Source organism: Natator depressus, chromosome 14, assembly GCF_965152275.1.
Source record: "Natator depressus isolate rNatDep1 chromosome 14, rNatDep2.hap1, whole genome shotgun sequence".
In the NCBI taxonomy this organism is placed as follows: Eukaryota; Metazoa; Chordata; order Testudines; family Cheloniidae; genus Natator; species Natator depressus.
In genome coordinates, this window is record NC_134247.1 from 26,161,267 (window position 1) to 26,183,246 (window position 21,980).

The 21,980-nt window shown below is 49.9% G+C and overlaps 1 pseudogene; it reads left to right on the top strand.

Moving 5' to 3' along the window:
- The window catches only part of LOC141998823 (myosin-1B-like), a 39,125-nt pseudogene that overhangs the window by 13,009 nt on the left and 4,136 nt on the right, over positions 1-21,980 (top strand).

Genomic DNA, 21,980 nt, shown 5'->3' on the forward strand with positions numbered 1-21,980 from the left:
GGGAGTGGGTAGCCTGATTCCCCAAGGCAGATTTGAAAATCCCAGCATAACCCTGAACTTCCCATTCATTAATGGCAGTGAGCAGGTGGGTACGTAATGGCAAATGTCCATAGTGGGCCCTGGTTCAGCTAAGATGCTTAAGGAAGTGGCTGGTTCTCAGCACTCTGAAGTCAGTGGGACTACTTGCAGGCTTACTGTTGGGTGTGTACTTAAAGACCTCACTGAGCCAGAGCCAAGAGGGATGTCATGGAATCTGCAGGTGCTTGGTTTGTAATGTTTCCTTTCCAAAGTTCCACCTGAAGTGACTGCAAGGTTTAACGGGAAGTCTTTGTACTGCACCTAGGGAACCCTGGAGGATCAAATCATCCAGGCCAACCCGCTCCTGGAGGCCTTTGGCAATGCCAAGACAGTGAGGAACGACAACTCCTCACGCTTTGTGAGTTCATTTCAATTGTTGGAGTGTAGGCAGAGAACATATCCCACATGAAATACACTGATTGCTGTAGCTGCTCAGTGCACAGCATGTGTGTTGGTATAATTGGGTATAATTGTATAATTTGGGTTTGTATAATTCAATAGGGCAAATTCAGCTGGATCCACTTTGGGACCACAGGGAAGCTGGCTTCAGCAGATATTGAAACTTGTGAGTGGCAGCAAGCTCTTATGGGCAGGATTTGAACAGTATTGGTAATGAATTTGCCTGGGACAATAACTCTGTCTGACTCTTTGCCCCGTTAGATCTCCTGGAGAAATCCCGGGTAACATTTCAGTTGGCTAGTGAAAGGAGCAACCGTATTTTTTACCAGATAATGTCCAATAAGAAGCCTGAGCTCATTGGTAAGTGCTGGCCATGCTGTGTTTAGTTCGATGGCATTCGAACCGTGTAGCCATTCCGCTGGGCCTGTGACTCTGAAGCTAATGACACTTCGTTTGTTTGCAGATCTGCTTCTCATTTCCACCAACCCCTACGACTTCCCCTATGTGAGCCAGGGTGAACTCACTGTCGCCAGCATCGATGACAGTGAGGAGCTGATGGCTACAGATGTGAGTATCCTAGCAGGGCAGGGAGCATCACTTCTCTCTGTGGCTGTACAGCACCTGGCGGAGGCTCCTAGGTGCTTGGTAATACAAATCATTAATAATATGTATAGCAGGGGAATTAGACATATTTGGACCATCTGGACGAAATGCTGGCCATTGACCCCACCTTCCTGCCCCCATCAATCCTGCTCCTTGTACTACAGACCACTCATGCTCTTCACAGGTGCTGAGGGCACATGTCTCCCCTGGCATATAAGTGGGGTAGAAGGCACTCAGCACCTCCCAGACCTAGGCCCTTTGGGGCATGATCCCGTTCACGCTTACACACAAGAGGAGTTCCACTGACTTCACTAAATGCATAGATCCATAGATGTTAAGGCCAGAAGGCCCCCTTGTGCTCACCAGTCTGCCCCCTCCGGCGAAGCACGGTCTGGAGGACGTAGCCATGGTGCCTGCCTCCAGCCCAATAACAGGGGAGGGCACTAACACAAATGCAGGCCCCCTCTCCTCCTGGTGACCCATATGGATACTCTGTCCCTAGATCTGAGCACTTCTTTGGCAGTGGGCGGGGGGGGGGAGGGGGAGGGAGGGGGAGATGGCCCTTGCCCCACCCAACATTATCAGACCTTTTCATAATATTGAAAAAGTCGCCCCAGAGCTTCCCCTTTGCTACTGAGGTGAAAATCAGCTCATGCACAGATAGGAAGCAACAGGGTCTAGCAAGCCCTTTGGCATTGCATGGGGTCAGAGCTATCCCTTGCAGAAATCCAACGAGCACCACAAAGTCACACGAGGAATGGATTTGGCCCAATAGCAGTGTAATCTTTGGTTCTGCCCCTTTGCAATCCAATCTCGTACTCTGTGTGACTTCATTACTGCATTTGTGTTGTGGGAAGATGGTTTCAAAGGGATTTTTCCTAATAACTCCTAAACCCTTATCCTGGTTCATGTGCTGGACTACCAGGGTTTTGTCCCCTTTCTGCTGCGCTGATGTGCCATAGATCTGCTGCCCAACCAGCTCAGAGGACAAAACCCTTTTCAGCCTGGACACATTGTTACTCATTCGCTGTTTGGCCTCCAGTTTTATCCAAAAACGTATCTTGCTCACCAAACTTTTGTCCAAGGCCCAGCACCTGTTAATATGACACATGGGCCCAAGCTGCGAAGCTCAGGTCAGGATCCACATGTCTCCTAACTTCCAGGCAGATCTGATCTGGGCTATCGTAGTGCCTCAGTCACCAGGCTATAGAGTCATGCTCACTCACATCTAGAGCAATGAATATTTCTGTACTTGTACAAAGTGGAACACCTGCAGCAGGTGAGACGGAGAGGACCATAGCCTACGGTCTTCTGGGTAGGTGCTCCCAGTGCGGAAAGCTGAGCTCCAGTTGCTGCTTTAGAGTTAGGGTTTGAACGCTGGTATTCCACATCCTAAGCAAGTGCCTTAGCCATGGGCTAAAGACACCCCTGACATAGCATGTGCACAAGCCCTTGGTTTGCATCACAGCTCCGCACGGCCCCTGAGTCGAGGGAGGAGTTTGACTAACAGACATTTTACACAGTGCTTGAGAATGATGGATTGGAGAAGTGAGAGCTGGCCCAAAACTGCAGGGGCTGCTAGGTCCTGGGAAATGGTGCCACCCAGCCCTCCGGTTCCCTATCTCTCACACACCCGCTTTGCAGTCACACATAGGACCCTCAGCAACACGTGGAAGTGAGGCTTTCTGTAACCTGAACGGGATGGAGCTGCATGGTCTGCAAGGCAATAACAGCACTAGCAGAATGCAGGTGCAGATCCATCCCCTTCCTGCGCTGCCAGTCATTGTGATTTGTATTACCAAAGCACCTCAGAGCCCTGTCCTGACCAGGATCTCCCTGTGCTAGGTGCTGTACAAACGCGGAGCAGATGGTCCTTGCCCCAATGGGCAGGTTGCATCTGCTCCATCCACAGTGCAGCCTGCAGTACTGCTGCACCTGGCAGGGACACAGGAAGGGGAGGGCTGTGATGTTGGGTCTCTGATTCATGGAGGGGAAGGGCTGCCAGGGTCCCATACATTGCTGCCTTACTGCTTAAGATGCTATTTCAGCTGCAGTGGAATCTCAGAGTTACGAACACCTCCGGAATGCAGGTTCTTCATAACTCTGAAATGTTCGTAACCCTGAACAAAACATTACGGTGGCTCTTCCATACGTTTACAACTGAGCACAGACTTAATACGGCTTTGAAACTTTACTATGCAGAAGAAAAATGCTCCTTTCCCTTTTTTTTAGTAGTTTACGTTTAACAGAGGACTGTTCTGTATTTGCGTTTTGTGTGTGTGTCTCTGCTGCTGCCTGATTGTGTACTTCCCATTGCAAATGCGGTATGCGGCTGACTGGTCAGTTCGTAACTCTGGTGTTCATAACACTGGTGTTCGTAACTCTGAAGTAATGCTGTATTACCCGGGAAAACCTGGCTGCGAAGAGCCCCGGACGTGGTCTTTTTCGCCCCCCAGTGGCGTCTAGTGATCATTGCAGTCAGAAAATTATATCTCGCCCTTCCTGCTGATTGACAGTAGTCCCTGCTGTCTCTTGCCAGGGCAGAAGTGTAAGGAGCTCGGGCTGCTTTCACCTGACCACAGAGAGAATTGGAATTAAAACAAAAGATATTTTTAGGCTTGCCGCACTCCCTCCCTCACAGCTCCTGGCAAGCACCAGGACAGGCATTGGCCAAGCAAGATGCTGAGGGTGGTTGTGTGCAGGGAACCCAACCTAGGGCAAGGCCCATTTTCCTGTCAAAGCCCTGCCCCAAGTGGTTTACTGTGCAACTTTCTATTTGAACCCTTGTGCTGTTTGACTGTCCTGGTTGCTCTACACAGAGTGCCATTGAAATCCTGGGCTTCAACCCTGAGGAGAAGGTGGGAATCTACAAGATGACGGGGGCAGTCATGCACTATGGGAACTTAAAGTTCAAGCAGAAGCAACGAGAGGAGCAGGCGGAGCCGGATGGCACAGAAGGTAGAGCTGTCAGGCAGTGCGGCACCTGGGTTGACATACTCTGGGGGAATGTTCGCAGCAATGTTCCCCGCCTGCTGTCAGCAGGGGCCATGGGGAATGCCTTTCCTCTCACCTAGCCGTGGCCTCTCCAGGATGTGGCTGATGCATGGGAGAGAAGCACATTGCTGCTGTCCCTGCTTCCTGTTCTATGGACAGAGGGTGAAAGTCAGGTCCTAGGGCTGTCAATAGGTCAGGTCCCAGGGCAGTCAATGGGGTGAGGACTTGTTATGGACACCTTGTTCATGGTAGGTTGCAGGGCTGCTACTAGGAGGTCAGTTTCTTGTCCACGATATGGACTGGTTACACAGCTTCCTTCCCACAGAGATATACCAGAGATATGGTCGGTATAAGACATTTTAATGCACTGCCTTGAATGGCTGCTGTGAGATATTAGAACGACAAGGTGGGTGAGGTACTATCATTGTAATGGACTGTCAAGGTTCCTTCCCCACTCTGAACTCTAGGGTACAGATGTGGGGACCTGCATGAAAAACCCCCTAAGCTTATTTTTACCAGCTTAGGTTAAAACTTCCCCAAGGTACAAACTATTTTACCTTTTGCTGCCACCACCGAGCGTCTAACAAATATAACAGGGAAAGAGCCCACTTGGAAACATCTTTCTCCCCCAAATCCCCCCAAGCCTTACACCCCCTTTCCTGGGGAAGGCTTGATAAAAATCCTCACCAATTTGCATAGGTGAATACAGACCCAAACCCTTGGATCTTAAGAAGAAGGAAAAAGCAATTAGGTTCTGAAAAGAAGAATTTTAATTAAAGAAAAAGTAAAAGAATCCCCTCTGTAAAATCAGGATGGTAAATACCTTACAGGGTAATCAGATTCAAAACATAGAGAATCCCTCTAGGCTAAACCTTAAGTTACAAAAAGACACAAAAATGGGAATATACATTCCATTCAGCACAACTTATTTTATCAGCCATTTAAACAAAACAGAATCTAACGTATATCTAACTAGATTGCTTACTGACTTTTTACAGGAGTTCTGACCTGCATTCCTGCTCTGGTCCCGGCAAAAGCAACAGACAAAGAGAGCCCTTTGCTTCCCCCGCCCCTCCAGCTTTGAAAGTATCTTGTCTCCTCATTGGTCATTTTGGTCAGGTGCCAGCGAGGTTGTCTTAGCTTCTTAACCCTTTACAGGTGAAAGGGTTTTTCCTCTGGCCAGGAGGGATTTAAAGGTGTTTACCCTTCCCTTTATATTTATGACATGGACCGACTTCTGTTGGTGAAAGAAACAAGCTTTTGAGCTTACACGGTCCTGAAGCAGAGCTCTGTGGTAGCTTGAAAGCTAGTCTCTTTCACTAGCAGAAGTAGGTCCAACAAAAGATAGGACCTCACACACTTTGTTTCTCTAATGTCCTGGGCCCAACAGGGCTACAACAATGCAGCAAACAATGAAATTAAGTATGTTATACAGGCTCCACCCAGTGGCTGAACATTACAATACAGCTTAACATTCTTTTACAGCTCCCTCCAAATTTTTACCATTCCTACCATTTAGAACTGGTTGGCGGGTCGCTTGCTCAAACACATTCCAATCTGGGATTACTTGAAAACTCTGGTTATGGGAGTCACATGGTGTTTCTGTTCCCTGGTCAGTGAGTTTCATCTTTTAATGGGCTTTGGCTTTCACCTGAAACAAATTCCATTTAGGCATGCAACACATTTGGTTTCTTGATTTAAATTAAGCTCATCTCTAGGCCACAAATTAGCTCCCTGGGAACAGTCACATGTGCAGAACCTGTGTGAGTGGCCGTGGAATGGAATCAAAAGGAGGGAAACGTGGCTGAATGCTGCAGTTGGTCTCCGATTGAGCCTTAGGGACAGGATTATCCCTTTCCTTCCATCTTTAAAAAAGAGAAAAAGGAGGATCCTGGGAACTACAGGCCAGTCAGCCTCACCTCAGTCCCTGGAAAAATCATGGAGCATGTCCTCAAGGAATCAATTCTGAAGCACTTAGACGAGAGGAAAGTGATCAGGAACTGTCAGCATGGATTCACCAAGGGCAAGTCATGCCTGACTAATCTAATTGCCTTCTATGATGAGATAACTGGCTCTGTGGATGAGGGGAAAGTGGTGGACGTGTTGTTCCTTGACTTTAGCAAAGCTTTTGACACGGTCTCCCACAATATTCTTGCCAGCAAGTTAAAGAAGTATGGGCTGGATGAATGGACTATAAGGTGCATAGAAAATTGGCTAGATTGTCGGGCTCAACAGGTAGTGTTGAGCCCGACAATCCATGTCTAGTTGGCAGCCGGTATCAAGTGGAGTGCCCCAAGGGTCGGTCCTTGGGCCGGTTTTGTTCAATATCTTCATAAAAGATCTGGAGGATGGTGTGGATTGCACCCTCAGCAAGTTTGCAGATGACACTAACCTGGGAGGAGAGATAGATATGCTGGAGGGTAGGGATAGGATACAGAGGGCCCTAGACAAATTAGAGGATTGGGCTAAAAGAAATCTGATGACATTCAACAAGGACAAGTGCAAAGTCCTACACTTAGGACAGAAGAATCCCATGCACCGCTACAGACTAGGAACAGAATGGCTCGGCAGCAGTTCTGCAGAAAAGGACCTAGGGGTTACAGTGGACGAGAAGCTGGATATGAGTCAACAATGTGCCCTTGTTGCCAAGAAGGCCAATGGCATTTTGGAATGTATATGTAGGGGCATTGCCAGCAGATCGAGGGATGTGATCGTTCCCCTCTATTCGACATTGGTGTGGCCTCATCTGGAGTACTGTGTCCAGTTTTGGGCCCCACACTACAAGAAGGATGTGGAAAAATTGGAAAGAGTCCAGCGGAGGGCAACAAAAATGATTAGGGGACTGGAACGCATGACTTATGAGGAGAGGCTGAGGGAACTGGGATTGTTTAGTCTTCGGAAGAGAAGAATGAGGGGGGATTTGATAGCTGCTTTCAGCTACCTGAAAGGGGGTTCCAAAGAGGATGGCTCTAGACTGTTCTCAGTGGTAGCTGATGACAGAACAAGGAGTAATGGTCTCAAGTTGCAGTGGGGGAGGTTTAGGTTGGATATTAGGAAAAACTTTTTCACTAGGAGGGTGGTGAAGCACTGGAATGCGTTATCTAGGGAGGTGGTGGAATCTCCTTCCTTAGATATTTTTAAGGTCAGGCTTGACAAAGCCCTGGCTGGGACGATTTAGTTGGGGATTGGTCCTGCTTTGAGCAGGGGGTTGGACTAGATGACCTCCTTGAGGTCCCTTCCAACCCTTATATTCTATGAGGTGCCAGGGGCTGGAGCAGTGTACCAGAAGGGGTGTGTATATAGGGAGGGGTATCTGGCCAGGAGTGAGCAGGATGCGTATGTGTGGGATAGGGGAGTGGGTTGAGTATGTCACCGTACAGGGCAATGGCAACTGTATTCCCCCTCTGTGGTCCAGCAAGGGATCCACTCTAGGCTTTCAGATCTCCAGCCTTCACATCTCCTGGGCAGACCCTACTGACGGGTATTTCCAGGCTGCTTAGCTCCCTCTCTATACTGTGACCTCCCCAACAAAGTCAGACTGCCTAAGCCAGCCTGCTCCGCTTTGCTTTCTCTTTGAAGGCTACGAACAGGGTAATTGCCACAGTTAAGTTACCACCCAGCTCTGTCTAAGAAAGCACATTTATTCTTGGGATAAAAGCATTACAGAGAAAATATATTAAAAACAATAAAAGAACCTACACACATGCTAATAAACTGACCAGAGATCACATATTGTCACACTCCACTAGTGACCAAATCTTACACATTCACACTGGCTGCCATGGCCCCCATAGGCCCTTCCACTCTGTGGAGGATTCCCAAGGCACAGTGTACCCCAGTCATGCCCCCTTCCCCACACAACCCTTATTCCTGACACACCCTGTACGTTAAGGCACTGAGCCAGCTCTGCACACCAAATGGGGATACCCCAATGGTAGGTAGGGAGATCTCAGCTGGCCTCTTAGGGCAGTTTCTAGGCTAGGCCTGGTTCTGCTATCTTTGAGATGAGCTCCGTCCCCATTAATTTGCAGCCAATGGAGATTCCCAGCCACTCTTTGCAAGGGGGGGTTGTGCCAGCCCTAGTGTCCTGTACAACTCCCACCTTGAGCAGTTGCTACTCAAACTTTCCTCTGCAGCTTCAGTGTGATCCTCCCTTCATCTTCGCTTCCTGTCCTAGGCATTGCGCAGTCTCATTGTTAGACAGTTGCTGTCTTTTGCCCTTGAGGTGGCTGCATTTCAGTAGAAGGAGAGATTTCTGAGTGCTGATCAGTTTGGGATCCTTTGGAATGAGAAGCGCCTGTGTGCAAGTGTTGACAGTCATTGCTGTTTTATCTCGTTTAAGGTATAATGGACCATCACCTGGTGATGCACCAGCTGCGGTGTAACGGTGTGCTGAAAGGCATCCGGATTTGTAGGAAGGGGTTCCCAAGCAGAATCCTATACGCTGCCTTTAAACAAAGGTGTGTCTTTAATTATTACTATGAGTGACAGTATGGCAGTGCCTATAACCCAATCGAGGATCAGGGCCCATTGGGGTACGGCCCAACACAGCTGACAGTCCCTGCCCCAGGGAGTTGACAATGTACATGTCAGACAGGATGTAACGGGTGAACGAAACAGACAAGTTTTTATCCTTATTTGGTTTTAGCCTTAGATTATTTCTATTACTGCTGTGTCCAGAGACCGCTCCCATTAGGGATGAGAGGTAAATAGGATCTGTCACACCGCTTCAGACTCTCCCTCGTCTGGTATCCCATCTCCTGTCAGACTAGATCAGATTATTGGTCCATCCAAGCAGAAATGGCCAGTTACTGATGCTTCAAAGGAAGGTGAAAAAAAGGCTTAATTTATACATTAATTTGATGTATAAATAGCTCTTATCAAACATCTCTGTTTGATTAATGCAAAAATACACACGCATTACATAGCACAATAACAGCTGGCCAGCATCAAACCCATAACCCAGCATAAGAAACTCAGCCAAGCCCACCCCTGTAGCCAAAGCTTCTGCAAAGAGATGACTCTTGCTGTTCATGCGCTGACAGCAGCAGACTTGGGCCCTGTGGTACAAGTGAATTGTAGTGCCAAGGGCTCTGCCTCTGAAAATGCCCTGTCCTCTGCCCCTGATGTGTAATCCAGCAAGTCACAGTTTCCATGCCAACTGCAGAGAAAACTTTGTTCCAGTAGCCAATTGGCTACTTAAATGCAGTTGGGATCTAGTGGGACACCTAAACTGCACTTCAGGGCAAGCACTTTCTTTGGTTTTGTTAGCAATTAAAATAGGCAAGTCAATCCAAGTATGCAAAGATTCCATAGATAATGGAGTAATGCTGTATGTGGGGGAAATCCCTCAAAATCCCTGCAGAGGAACAACCTGCCCTTAGGCATGAGACAGGACTACCCCAACCCAGCTGTTATCTTGCAGAATGCACAGACTATTAACAGCAGTCAGACAATTATACAGGCCATTTTTTATCCAAGCCACAGTATTTCCCTGGATCACTTTGTGGGCGAGAGTTCCGCAAGCTATGTATTCATTCTGGAAAGAAGTATTTTCCTTTAGGGCTTTTACATTTACTTCCCTTTTAAAGTCATCGAGTGTCCCCTTGTTCTGGTTTATGTAACAGGGTGAAAAAGAAAGGACTGGACAGTTCTCACTGTGTCCTTCCTAACTGCTGGTGCTAATGACCCACATAATAACACAGCCAGCAAATTCCAGTGGAGAATGAGTGAGTTATACGTGGTCCCTGTCATAATGTTCAGTTCACCCACAGCTTGCATAATCAAAGCCCTCTTGATGTTAGACAGCGTATTCAATGACCTCCAAGCAGCGCACCTTCCTGTCGCTCTGCAATGTCCTGCTTATTATTAGCGTCCTCCTGACCCTGTCTAAAACCTGCTGCTTCTTTCCCCACAGATACAAAATCCTGAATGCCTCAGCCATCCCCGAAGGCCAGTCCATTGACAATAAGAATGCTTCAGAAAAGCTTCTCTCCTCCATTGATGTCGATCACAGTCAGTACAGATTTGGCCACTGTAAGGTAATGCTCATATGTAGAGGTGAGCAGGTACCTCCACCTGGGGAGGGGCAGCGTGACACATGACAATAAACAGTGGGGAAAATTCATGAATACTGCACTGAACTGGAGCCTGGGATTTGATTTGCTATTTTCACACCCCTCTTGTATTCATTTCTTATAAACGTTAAGGTAGGAAGTCCAGTTCTACAAATGTTCATAGAAAAGGAAACTCAAGTTCACCATCAAAAGAGGAAACAAAATCCAGTAGGGGTGAGAGCAAAAGCAGAAAGCAACCACCTGGAGGGCTGCGTGTGCAGCTGGTCTCCGAACTCTGCTGCTAACAGCAATGCCATATTGCCACAACAGAGCCGTGCTGGTTGTGCCCATGTTAGATGTGGTGCCCGGTGCCTGCACTGAGCCCAAACATGCCTTTCTGGGCAGACTTGTTTCTCCCTTCACGGCTTCCTCTCTCCTTCACTGTGTCTGAGCTGGTGCGCAGGAAAGCAGCGACACACCTGACACGCAGGCTCCATGGCTTGGATGTCCCAGACTCATGAGGAACAATGCCTTTTAATGGGCGAGAGAAACCCTAGTCAATTTCAGAGGGGTAGCTTAATTATTGGGAGTGGACTACATCCACCCTGATTAAATTGGCCTCCAACATTGGTTCTCCACTTGTAAGGTAACTCCCTTCTCTTCATGTGCCAATATACATTTATGCTGTATCTGTCATTTTCACTCCCTGCATCTGAAGAAATGAGCTTTTTACCCACAAAACTTATGCCGAAATAAATCTGTTAGTCTTTAAGGTGCCACTGGACTCCTAGGTAATTTGCAGAAAACCTCCTTTGCTTTCCCTGCAAGAGCTCATAGGCGGCAGGAGCAGGAGCCTTTGGCCACAGGGCACTTTGATTTTTGGAAGAGCCTCCCATGGTCCATGGTAATTGCTTTGATATGCTGCAAAGATTGAAAATAAACCCTGGAAAATGGAACATTCCAGCCCCACACACTCTCATCAGCAGCTTCTTGGGATGCAGACAGCATCTGCACTGGGGGGAGGACAGGTGAGGGGCACAGGGAGCAGTCACGACTACAGCTAACAGCACTTACGGAAGACGCCGCTGTATGTTTCCCTGGCAATGTGCAGTCCAGGTTTTTGTGTGACTGCTCAGCTGTCGTGCTGGGCTGCAGAAGGGTAGCGTGTGGGTGAGCAATAGAACAGAAAGGGCTGTTATGAATTCGTGAGCATTGCTGTAGTAATAGCACCCCTCTCCCCCTTTGCTTACCATGGTCATTGCTGGCTTTGAACAGAGCCGGAGAAAACTACTTGGCCGGCTCCTAGTCACCTTGCTGCCGGGGGACGCGAGAGCCCTACCCTGATGGCTCATTAGTGGCTGTCAGCCTGAGCTCCCTAGCCAGGTGTGGCATTATCATAGGGCTTTGCTTTAATCATTTGAGTTTGTCATGAGATCACAGAGGGCCCTGAGTGACTCATGCTGTTCTGAGAGCAGGACAGCAGAGCTAGAGTGCCATGGGGAGCAGGCTCGTACTGATTGACATGTGCTGGTGTCAGTGCACACTCAGGGCTGTAAAGGGAATCCAGCATTCCTCCAGCTTTTCAGATCTTCACACCATGGGAATCCGTCCTGTGTCTTCTCCGTTGGCTGCATACCCGCTTTGACCCCAGACTAATACTGTATCTCTCCATGACGCTGTAGGTATTCTTCAAGGGTGGTCTCCTGGGACTGCTGGAGGAGATGTGAGATGAGAAGCTTGTGAGCCTCATCACCCATACGCAGGCTGTGTGCAGAGGGTACCTTATGTGTGTAGAATTCAAGAAGATGTGTGAGAGAAGGTAACAGGCAACTGCCTCTCTAAACCTGTATTCCCTGGGCAGGCAGAGTGCTGCAGCCAGTTCTTCTCGGTAGCATTAGCCTGAGCAGCATTGAGATTTGGGGAAATCACATTCTAAAGGCCCCACAAGTTACAGTCCAGAAGTGTTTTTTCTGTTTCAGAGCATTTCTTTGTGTTCTGTTCAGAGAGTGCCCATCATTGCAGCTCCACGGGGACTAGAAGTATCTTGTTTACACCCAGTAATGTAGTGGTTTCAACAGGAATCTCCCGCAAAAGCTGTTTAGACGGTACTTAGAAACTGTCATTCTAATACCTGGAATTCATTCCTAACCCAAGTCCCGTTGGCTCCATACTCTGCATTCTTTAAGCTGTAGTTTAATGGATTTTCAGGGAATCAATCTACACTCTGCAATGCAACATTCGCTCATTCACGAACGTCAAGCACTGGCCCTGGATGAAGCTGTACTTCAAGATCAAGCCCTTGCTGAGGAGTGCTGAAGCTGAGAAGGAGATGGCCAACATGAAGGAAGAGTTTGAGAAAACGAAGGAGGAGCTTGCTAAGTCTGAGGCAAAAAGGAAAGAACTGGAGGAAAAAATGGTGACCCTGCTGCAAGAGAAAAACAACCTGCAGCTCCAAGTGCAGACTGTGAGTAACTTCCACTCCTTCAAATGCAATGAACTGCCCCTTTCCTGTCTGCTTCCCTCCCTACTCCACAACACTCATAGACTAGCGGCCAGATTCCCCACCGCTCTGCCCCTGCTCTCGTCACTTACACCTCAGCAAAGTGAATACAAAATGGGCATAAAATGCTCCCACCCAGCAGCAAATAACCCCTGGAGGCATCAGCCATGCATAGGTGCTGGAACTAGGGGTGCAGAGGGTGCTGCCACACCCCCTGGCTTGAAGTGGCTTCCATCTTATATAGGGTTTACAGTTTGGTTCAATGGCTCACAGCACCCCCACTATACAAATTGTTCCAGCCCCCCTGCAGCCATGGCACATAGACACAGCATACTCCCCACTGGGGTCTGTGAAATGTGAGATAGAGCACAAGTTGCTCCCACATCTGCTGGGGCAGAACCTACAGCAGGTGCTGGAGAGGATACCTTGTTAGAGAAGGGATGGGGCAGAGACTGATGCTCATCAGCTGGCAGGGAGGGACTCTACAGCAGAGACTGAATCTTCATGAGCCAGGGAGAAGGTTGTGAACGTGGACTTGAGAACAGTCACAACGTGGATCAGTCCCCCTCTGTACAGTCACCCATCTGTCGCGAATGTACCCAATCACTGGGTCCCATGTGCTTCCAAGCCTGCTAGGTCTGGGCAGAGTCTAGTCACTGTTATAGACTCATAGACTCAGACTTTAAGGCCAGAAGGGTCCATCGTGATCATCTAGTCTGACCTCCTGCACATTGCAGGCCACCGAACCTCACCCACCCACTCCTGTAATAGACCCCCTAACCTCTGGCTGAGTTACTGAAGTCCTCAAATCATGATTTAAAGACTTCAAGTTATTGAGAATCCACCATTTGCTCTAGTTCAAATCAGCAAGTGACCCATGCCCCACGCTGCAGAGAAAGGTGAAAACCCCACAGGATCTCTGCCAATCTCACCTGCAGAAAAATTCCTTCCCGACCACAAATATGGCATTCAGTTAGGGTGTGTCAGCAATACACACCAGCCAGACATCTTTGAAAGAATTCATGGTAGTAACTCAGAGCCACCGTACTAACTCAGTAACCTAGAGAGAGTGTCCCATCTCCAGCCATGGGAGATATTTGCTACCAGCAGCTGCCAATGGGCCATATGCCATTGTAGGCAGTCTCATCACATCATCCCCTCCAGAAATTTATCAAGCTCAGTCTTGAAACCAATTAGGTTCTTTGCCCCCATTACTGCCCTTGGCAGGCTGTCCTAGAACTTCCCTCCTCTGATGGTTAGAAACCTTCATCTAATTTCAAGCCTAAACTTGTTGATGGCCAGTTCATATCCATTTCAGCATTGACCCTTGACTTACATAACTCCTCTCCCTCTCTGGCGTTTTTCCCTGTGGTGGATTTATAGAGAGCAACCATATCTCCCCTCAGGCTTTGTCTTGTTAGGCTAAACAAGCAAAGCTCCTTAAGTCTCCTCTCCTAAGGTAGGTTTTCCATGCCTCAGATCATCCTAGTAGCCCTTCTCGGCACCTGTTCCACTTTGAATTAATCTTTCTTACACATAAAAGACCAGAATTGCACATCGTATTCCAGATGCGGTGTCACCAGAGCCTTGCAGAAAGGTACTAAATACTTCAGAGGGTCTCAGTTCACAGCCTTACCAGACAAGCCTGCAGCCAGTAAGCTGAAGTCTGTAGCAAGGAGAAAAGAACCAGGTATTGGGAAAAGCTTTTCAGCTGTCACTCGCAGATCAGTACCTTTAGTAGAGTGAAGAGCCAGTAAAGCAGAGTCTTTGTAGTTATTTCCAGAGCAATTATTTGTTAACGTTGTGAGCCCTGGCCTCTTGTGCACATGCCCAGGCTCAGAAATCTTCACTGAGCACCTCCTTGGGCCATGGGACTGCGCAGTCAAGCTGCCCCAGGTCCTGAAACCGGCCTCTCAGACCTCCAGAGCCTCCCAGCCATGTGGGCTATGTCTACACTACACACCACAGTGAGCTGCGTGTAGGGTGCATGTAGCTACTTGCTGCAGTGAAAAGCAGACCGTGACCGCGCTGCGGTGTGTAGCTACACATGTCAGTGAAAGGCTCTGGCAGGGTGAGACAGTGGGGAAAGGCTTCAGCAGCTCCCCGCCTTTCACTGCAGCGAGGAAAGGCTCTACCAGGGAAAGGCCCCGCTGCCTTCCCCATCTCGGAGCCTTTCCCTGCTGCATCCCCCGTCCCGGAGCCTTCCCCCTCCTCTGCCTCCCCCCTCCCAGAGCCTTTTCCTGTTGCCTTCCCCCTCCCAGAACCTTCTCCCTGCTCTGCCTCCCCGCTCCCAGAGCCTTTTCTGCCTTCCTCCCCTCTCCCAGAGCCTTTCCCCTCCTGTGCCTCTCCCCTCCCAGAGCCTTTCCCTGCTGCCTTCCCCCTGCCAGAGCCTTTCCCCCGGAGAAGTCTCTCCCTGCAGCAGGGAGGCAGCGGGACACCACACAGCTCCAAATAGCAGTGCAGATGGGGAGGCCTGGCGTGGGTGAGTACAGAGACTGTCGGCCATGTACAGAGCCGGCGGCTTCAGGCACGTCTGTACTTGCCCAAGCCGTGGCTCATCCTCTACACTGCTGTTATACCCAGGCTCAAGGGACGGCACGGGTATGTACGCTACGCGTCGCAGTGTAGACGCACCCTTACACACACTCCCTCAGAGTCCCACCTTGGCCATGCTCACTCTGGTCTTCTAGTTTAAGCCCTTCAGGGACAACATGGCAGTCACTTGACTCTTGAAGCACGGGAGAGGTAGTGAGCTTTGAAAGTCCTGAAAGTCCTGAAACTCGGCCCCACTCCTGACCCGTCCCACCCCACGGTCTGGTCTCACCCTGCTGCATCCAAGGGTACTAGGCACGTCAGGCCGGGAAACGCCCTTCCTGCCTTCTCTTTCTGCTGCAAGTCCTGCCTCGATGAGGCGACAGTTGGCTCCCCCTGCACAAGGAGGCACCTCCTCGAAAACAGCCTCGCTCCTTTTCCCATGTGCCGGTCCCCTGAGCAGAAAATCCACTGTTCATGGGGCTGGGGCTGCAGTTGAGAGACAATCACAGCTGCTGGCCCTAAGCTGCCCTGCGATGGCTTCTTGCTCGGGCATGTCTGTACCACAGCAGCTGCAGCAACTGAGCTGCTCCCTGTCGCCGAGGTGGCTGAACTACATCCCGCCGCGTAGGAAGTGGCAACCCCGTGACACAGACTTTCCCTTCCCCTCCACAGCCCCCGCCTGGGGGAACTGGCAGGCTAACTCGTCCAGCTCCTTCCTGATCACTGGCCCCAGCACCCCTGCAGCCTCCCTCCTGGCCCCCAGACACACCTGTTCCCCCTCAGCCTCCCTCCTGGCCCCGCAGCCTCCCCTCGGCCCCCCCACACGCCTGCACCCCCTCCATAGGTGCTGGAATTGGGGGTGTGAGGGGCGGTTTCCATTATATACAGGGTTTACAGTTTGGTTCAATGGCTCTCAGCACCCCCACTGTACAAATCGTTCCAGCACCCCTGCCCCCCTCAGTCTCCCTCTGGACCAACATACCCTGCACACAGTTCAGCCCCCCACATCCCCTCGCAGACCCCCCCCCCGCAGCCTACACACACCCCTGCACCTCTCACAGCTAACCTCTGCCCCCGTGCCCCCTGCAAACCCCTCAGCCTCTCTCTGCCCCCCATTCCCTATCAGTCACACTCTGCCCCCTCCACGCCATGTCTCCCTTCATCCTCCTTCTGCCCCCCACACACCCCTGCACTCCCCACATCCCCCTTCACCCCTTGCTGCCTCTTCCTGCCCCCACATCCCCCTGTAACCCTTCTCAGCCCCTAAGCCTCCCTCCTCCCCCTGCACCCTCCTCAGCCTGCTCCTCCCCGCCCACACACCCCATGCATCCCCCTCAGCTGCCCCCTGCAACCTCTTCAGGCTCCCTCTGTCCCTTCCATCCCCCTGCACCCTTCCTCACTCTCCCCACCCCCCGGTCACTGGTCTCTGCTGCTCCTCCCTGTACCCTGTCCACACCCTGGACCATAGAAGGGCAGCCATTTTGCTTGTGGGTCTGGCATCCAACAAATGTCTCAAGATTTACAAGAGATAGAGTCAAATCTCTTAACCCATTACAAAGGTGCAATGCTGGCTTTTTAATTATATAACTTCCTGCCATTGCAGGGGCCTGAGGCCTTGGTGGCTTCTTGGTTTCTCCTATTCTTTGGCTGTGGCACACAATAATTTAGTCTACTGACTGCTGGAATCTTTTAGTCTAACTAACGTCATTGCACTCAATATAGGAGTATCTGGGTGAAGTTTAGTGGCCTGTGTTACATGTGAGATGAGACTGGATGATCTAATGATCCCTTCTAGCCCGAAATTCTATGAAATCTATAGAGCTCCGATATGTAGCTTTTTGAAATATCAGGCCTTCCATCCGCCACTGCTCCAGAATGCGTATTGTTTGTCCGAGGCCACAGGCCAGTGTAATTTCTGGTGAGGCCTAAAGGATGAACTTCATCCTTTGTGCCTACAACAATGGAAGTGTAAGCGCTGCTGTCCCCTAATACTAATTCCAAACTTCAGAACTCTTGATTTCACCAATTAACCCTCACAGGCCCGCATGGAGGAGCTGAGGGAGGAGTCAGAGGCTGAACGTGCCTCTCGAGCGAAAGCAGAGAAGCAGCGGGCTGATCTCTCCAGGGAACTCGAGGAGATCAGTGAGCGTCTGGAAGAAGCTGGTGGAGCCACAGCGGTTCAGATTGAGATGAACAAGAAGCGTGAGGCAGAATTCCGGAAAATGCGCCGAGACCTTGAGGAGGCCACTCTGCTGCACGAAGCCACAACCACCGCCCTCCGGAAGAAGCACGCGGACAGCACGGCAGAGCTTGGGGAGCAAATCGACAACCTGCAACGAGTCAAGCAGAAGCTGGAGAAGGAGAAGAGTGAACTGAAGATGCAGACTGACGACCTGGCTAGTAACGTGTCCAGGCCCTTGGGTGGGGGCTGCTCATCCGGAGTGGCTGGGCTTGGCTTTTGCTTTTTTCTGGCGTCTACTGGAACATACGTATCCTGTTCGACTGCAGTGCAGTGGCAAAGCCTGAGTGCAAGAGGCAAATACAGCCTAGCTCTCCCTGCCAGCACCTCGCCCCCTGCTCCCTCCCCTCCCCTACCCTCCCCGGCTGCCGTAGAGCCACGGGCCCATCGCTGTCTTTGGCTGTAAGGTTCAAGCAGGCGTGGCACTGGGGTGGTTGCTGCTGGCACGGGGCTGGGTGGGGCATGATTCTGAGCATGCTGGGCCAGGTGTGGGTGCTGATTGTACGGTGCAGAATGTGAGTGCAGATGGGGTAGGCAGAGGGCTCTGGGCAGGGTGCGGGCGCTGCTAAGAACATAAGAACGGCCACACTGGGTCAGATCAAAGGTCCATCTCGCCCAATATCTGGTCTTCTGAGAGTGGCCAATGCCAGGTGCCCCAGAGGGAATTAACAGAACAGGTAATCATGGAGTGATCCAACCCCTGTCGCCCATTCCCAGCTTCTGGCAAACAGAGGCTAAGGACACATTCCCCAGAGGGAATTAACAGAACAGGTAATCATGGAGTGATCCAACCCCTGTCGCCCATTCCCAGCTTCTGGCAAACAGAGGCTAGCGGATCTTAAACATAAAAAAGAAGCTTACAAGAAGTGGAAGGTTGGACATATGACCAGGGAAGAGTATAAAAATATTGCTCGGGCATGTAGGAAAGATATAAGGAGGGCCAAATCGCACCTGGAGCTGCAGCTAGCAAGAGATGTCAAGAGTAACAAGAAGGGTTTCTTCAGGTATGTTGGCAACAAGAAGAAAGCCAAGGAAAGTGTGGGCCCCTTACTGAATGAGGGAGGCAACCTAGTGACAGAGGATGTGGAAAAAGCTAATGTACTCAATGCTTTTTTTGCCTCTGTTTTCACTAACAAGGTCAGCTCCCAGACTGCTGCGCTGGGCATCACAGAATGGGGAAGAGATGGCCAGCCCTCTGTGGAGATAGAGGTGGTTAGGGACTATTTAGAAAAGCTGGACGTGCACAAGTCCATGGGGCCGGACGAGTTACATCCGAGAGTGCTGAAGGAATTGGCGGCTGTGATTGCAGAGCCCTTGGCCATTATCTTTGAAAACTCGTGGCGAACGGGGGAAGTCCCGGATGACTGGAAAAAGGCTAATGTAGTGCCAATCTTTAAAAAAGGGAAGAAGGAGGATCCTGGGAACTACAGGCCAGTCAGCCTCACCTCAGTCCCTGGAAAAATCATGGAGCAGGTCCTCAAAGAATCAATCCTGAAGCACTTACATGAGAGGAAAGTGATCAGGAACAGTCAGCATGGATTCACCAAGGGAAGGTCATGCCTGACTAATCTAATCGCCTTTTATGATGAGATTACTGGTTCTGTGGATGAAGGGAAAGCAGTGGATGTATTGTTTCTTGACTTTAGCAAAGCTTTTGACACGGTCTCCCACAGTATTCTTGTCAGTAAGTTAAGGAAGTATGGGCTAGATGAATGCACTATAAGGTGGGTAGAAAGCTGGCTAGATTGTCGGGCTCAACGGGTAGTGATCAATGGCTCCATGTCTAGTTGGCAGCCGGTGTCAAGTGGAGTGCCCCAGGGGTCGGTCCTGGGGCCGGTTTTGTTCAATATCTTCATAAATGATCTGGAGGATGGTGTGGATTGCACTCTCAGCAAATTTGCAGATGATACTAAACTGGGAGGAGTGGTAGATACGCTGGAGGGGAGGGATAGGATACAGAAGGACCTAGACAAATTGGAGGATTGGGCCAAAAGAAATCTGATGAGGTTCAATATGGATAAGTGCAGGGTCCTGCACTTAGGATGGAAGAATCCAATGCACCGCTACAGACTAGGGACCGAATGGCTAGGCAGCAGTTCTGCGGAAAAGGACCTAGGGGTGACAGTGGACGAGAAGCTGGATATGAGTCAACAGTGTGCCCTTGTTGCCAAGAAGGCCAATGGCATTTTGGGATGTATAAGTAGGGGCATAGCGAGCAGATCGAGGGATGTGATCGTTCCCCTCTATTCGACACTGGTGAGGCCTCATCTGGAGTACTGTGTCCAGTTTTGGGCCCCACACTACAAGAAGGATGTGGATAAATTGGAGAGAGTCCAGCGAAGGGCAACAAAAATGATTAGGGGTCTAGAGCACATGACTTATGAAGAGAGGCTGAGGGAGCTGGGATTGTTTAGTCTGCAGAAGAGAAGAATGAGGGGGGATTTGATAGCTGCTTTCAACTACCTGAAAGGGGGTTCCAAAGAGGATGGCTCTAGACTGTTCTCAATGGTAGCAGATGACAGAACGAGGAGTAATGGTCTCAAGTTGCAATGGGGGAGGTTTAGATTATCCACAGTGACTTCATTCCTAAAGCACTTCAGAGTTACAGATCTCTGAAAATAAGAAAGCCCTGAGACGTGCCTTCCCCCCATCCTGAGCTCACCCCTTCTCCCAGCTCAAGGTTTGTCACCTTTTCGGAGCCCCTCCAGCCCTCTCTCTCCTGCACGTCCTGCTACGTGGTGCGATGGGTAACCCCTTGCTAGGAGCCGCCAGCACCCCGCTCATAGAGTGTCTGGCTCCTTGCCATGTGCTTCCCTGCATACTGCAGCCCCCTCTGTCACCTGCAGAGAAAACCATTGTTCCAGGGCAATGGGCAAGTAGGGAAGAGTCATTCCCAGCGATAGTCCTCCATCGACGTCTCAAGCACGCTCTGGGGTCGGGGCTGCTGTCTGGAGTGCAATTCAAGCAGCTGCCCTGGCACATTTATTATTATCATTGTACATGTTGTCATGGAGCGTGGGGGAGTCCGGGCCCTGCACCCCTCTTCCTGGGATTCACCATGACTCTCAGCCAGCCAGTAAAACAGAAGGTTTATTGGACAATAGGAATACAGTCTAAAACAGAACTTGTGGGTACCCCTCAGTCAAGTCCTTCTGGGGGGCAGGGAGCTTAGACCCCAGCCTTGGGGTTCCCTGCGTTCCACCACCCAGCACAAAACTGAAACCAAAAACCCTCCAGCAGGCTCGCTCCTGCAGCCTTTGTCCAGTTTCCCAGGCAGAGGTGTTACCTCCCCATCTCCCTCCTGGCTCAGGTTACAGGCTCTCAGGTATCCCATCCCCAATGAAACTCCCCTGCCACATTCCCAGGTCAACACTCCCCCCTCCTGCTGCGTCAGACCACCCCGCTCCCTACTGCATCACACATGTATTCAAGATGAAACACAAAATGGAGTTTATAGTTTGATACTGACATATTGCACCCTGGGATAACTATTAGCCAGTTAGTCTGGCATCAGTCCTAGGCAAGATCATGGAAAGGCTGATACTGGATTCAATCAATGAAGAATGACTTAGCAAAACAAAGAGAAGGTTTAGGGGTGATTTGATCCCAGTCTAACGGCCTCTTCAGTCTAGCAGAGAAAGGTCTCACGTGATCCAACAGCTGGTAGTTGAAATTAGATAAATTCCAATTGGAAATAAGGTGAACATTTTTCACAATGAGGGAAATTAACCATTGGAACAACTTACCAAGGGTTCTGGTGGATTCTCCATCACTGGCAATTTTAAAATCAAGATTGGCTATTTTTCTAATAGCTCTGCTCTAGTTGAAGCAGGCATTAATTTGGGGAAGTCCTAGGGCCTGCGCTATACAGGAGGTCACAGTGGTCCCATTTGGCCTTGGAATCTGACTGTGTGATAAGAAAAGAAGGACTTGTGGCACCTTAGAGACTAAACAATTTATTTGAGCATAAGCTTTTGTGAGCTACAGCCCACTTCATCAGGTGCATTCAGTGGAAAGTACAGTGGGGAGATTTATATACACATAGAACATGAAACAATGGGTGTTACCATACACATCGTAAGGAGAGTGATCACTTAAGATGAACTATTACCAGCAGGAGAGCGGTGGGGGGGGCAGGCGGGGGAGAAAACCTTTTGTAGTGATAATCAAGGTGGGCCATTCCCAGCAGTTGACAAGAACGTCTGAGGACCAGTCAGGGGGAATAAACATGGGGAAATAGTTTTATTTTGTGTAATGACCCATCCACTCCCAGTCTCTATTCAAGCCTAGGTTAATTTTATCCAGTTTGCAAATTAATTCCAATTCAGCAGTCTCTCGTTGGAGTCTGTTTCTGAAGGTTTTTTGTTGAACAATTGCCACTTTTAGGTCTGAGATCGAGTGACCAGAGAAATTGAAGTGTTCTCCGACTGGTTTTTGAATGTTATAATTCTTGACGTCTGATTTGTGTCCATTTATTCTTTTACGTAGAGACTGTCCAGTTTGGCCAATGTACATGGCAGAGGGGCATTGCTGGCACATGATGGCATAGATCACATTGGTAGATGTGCAGGTGAAC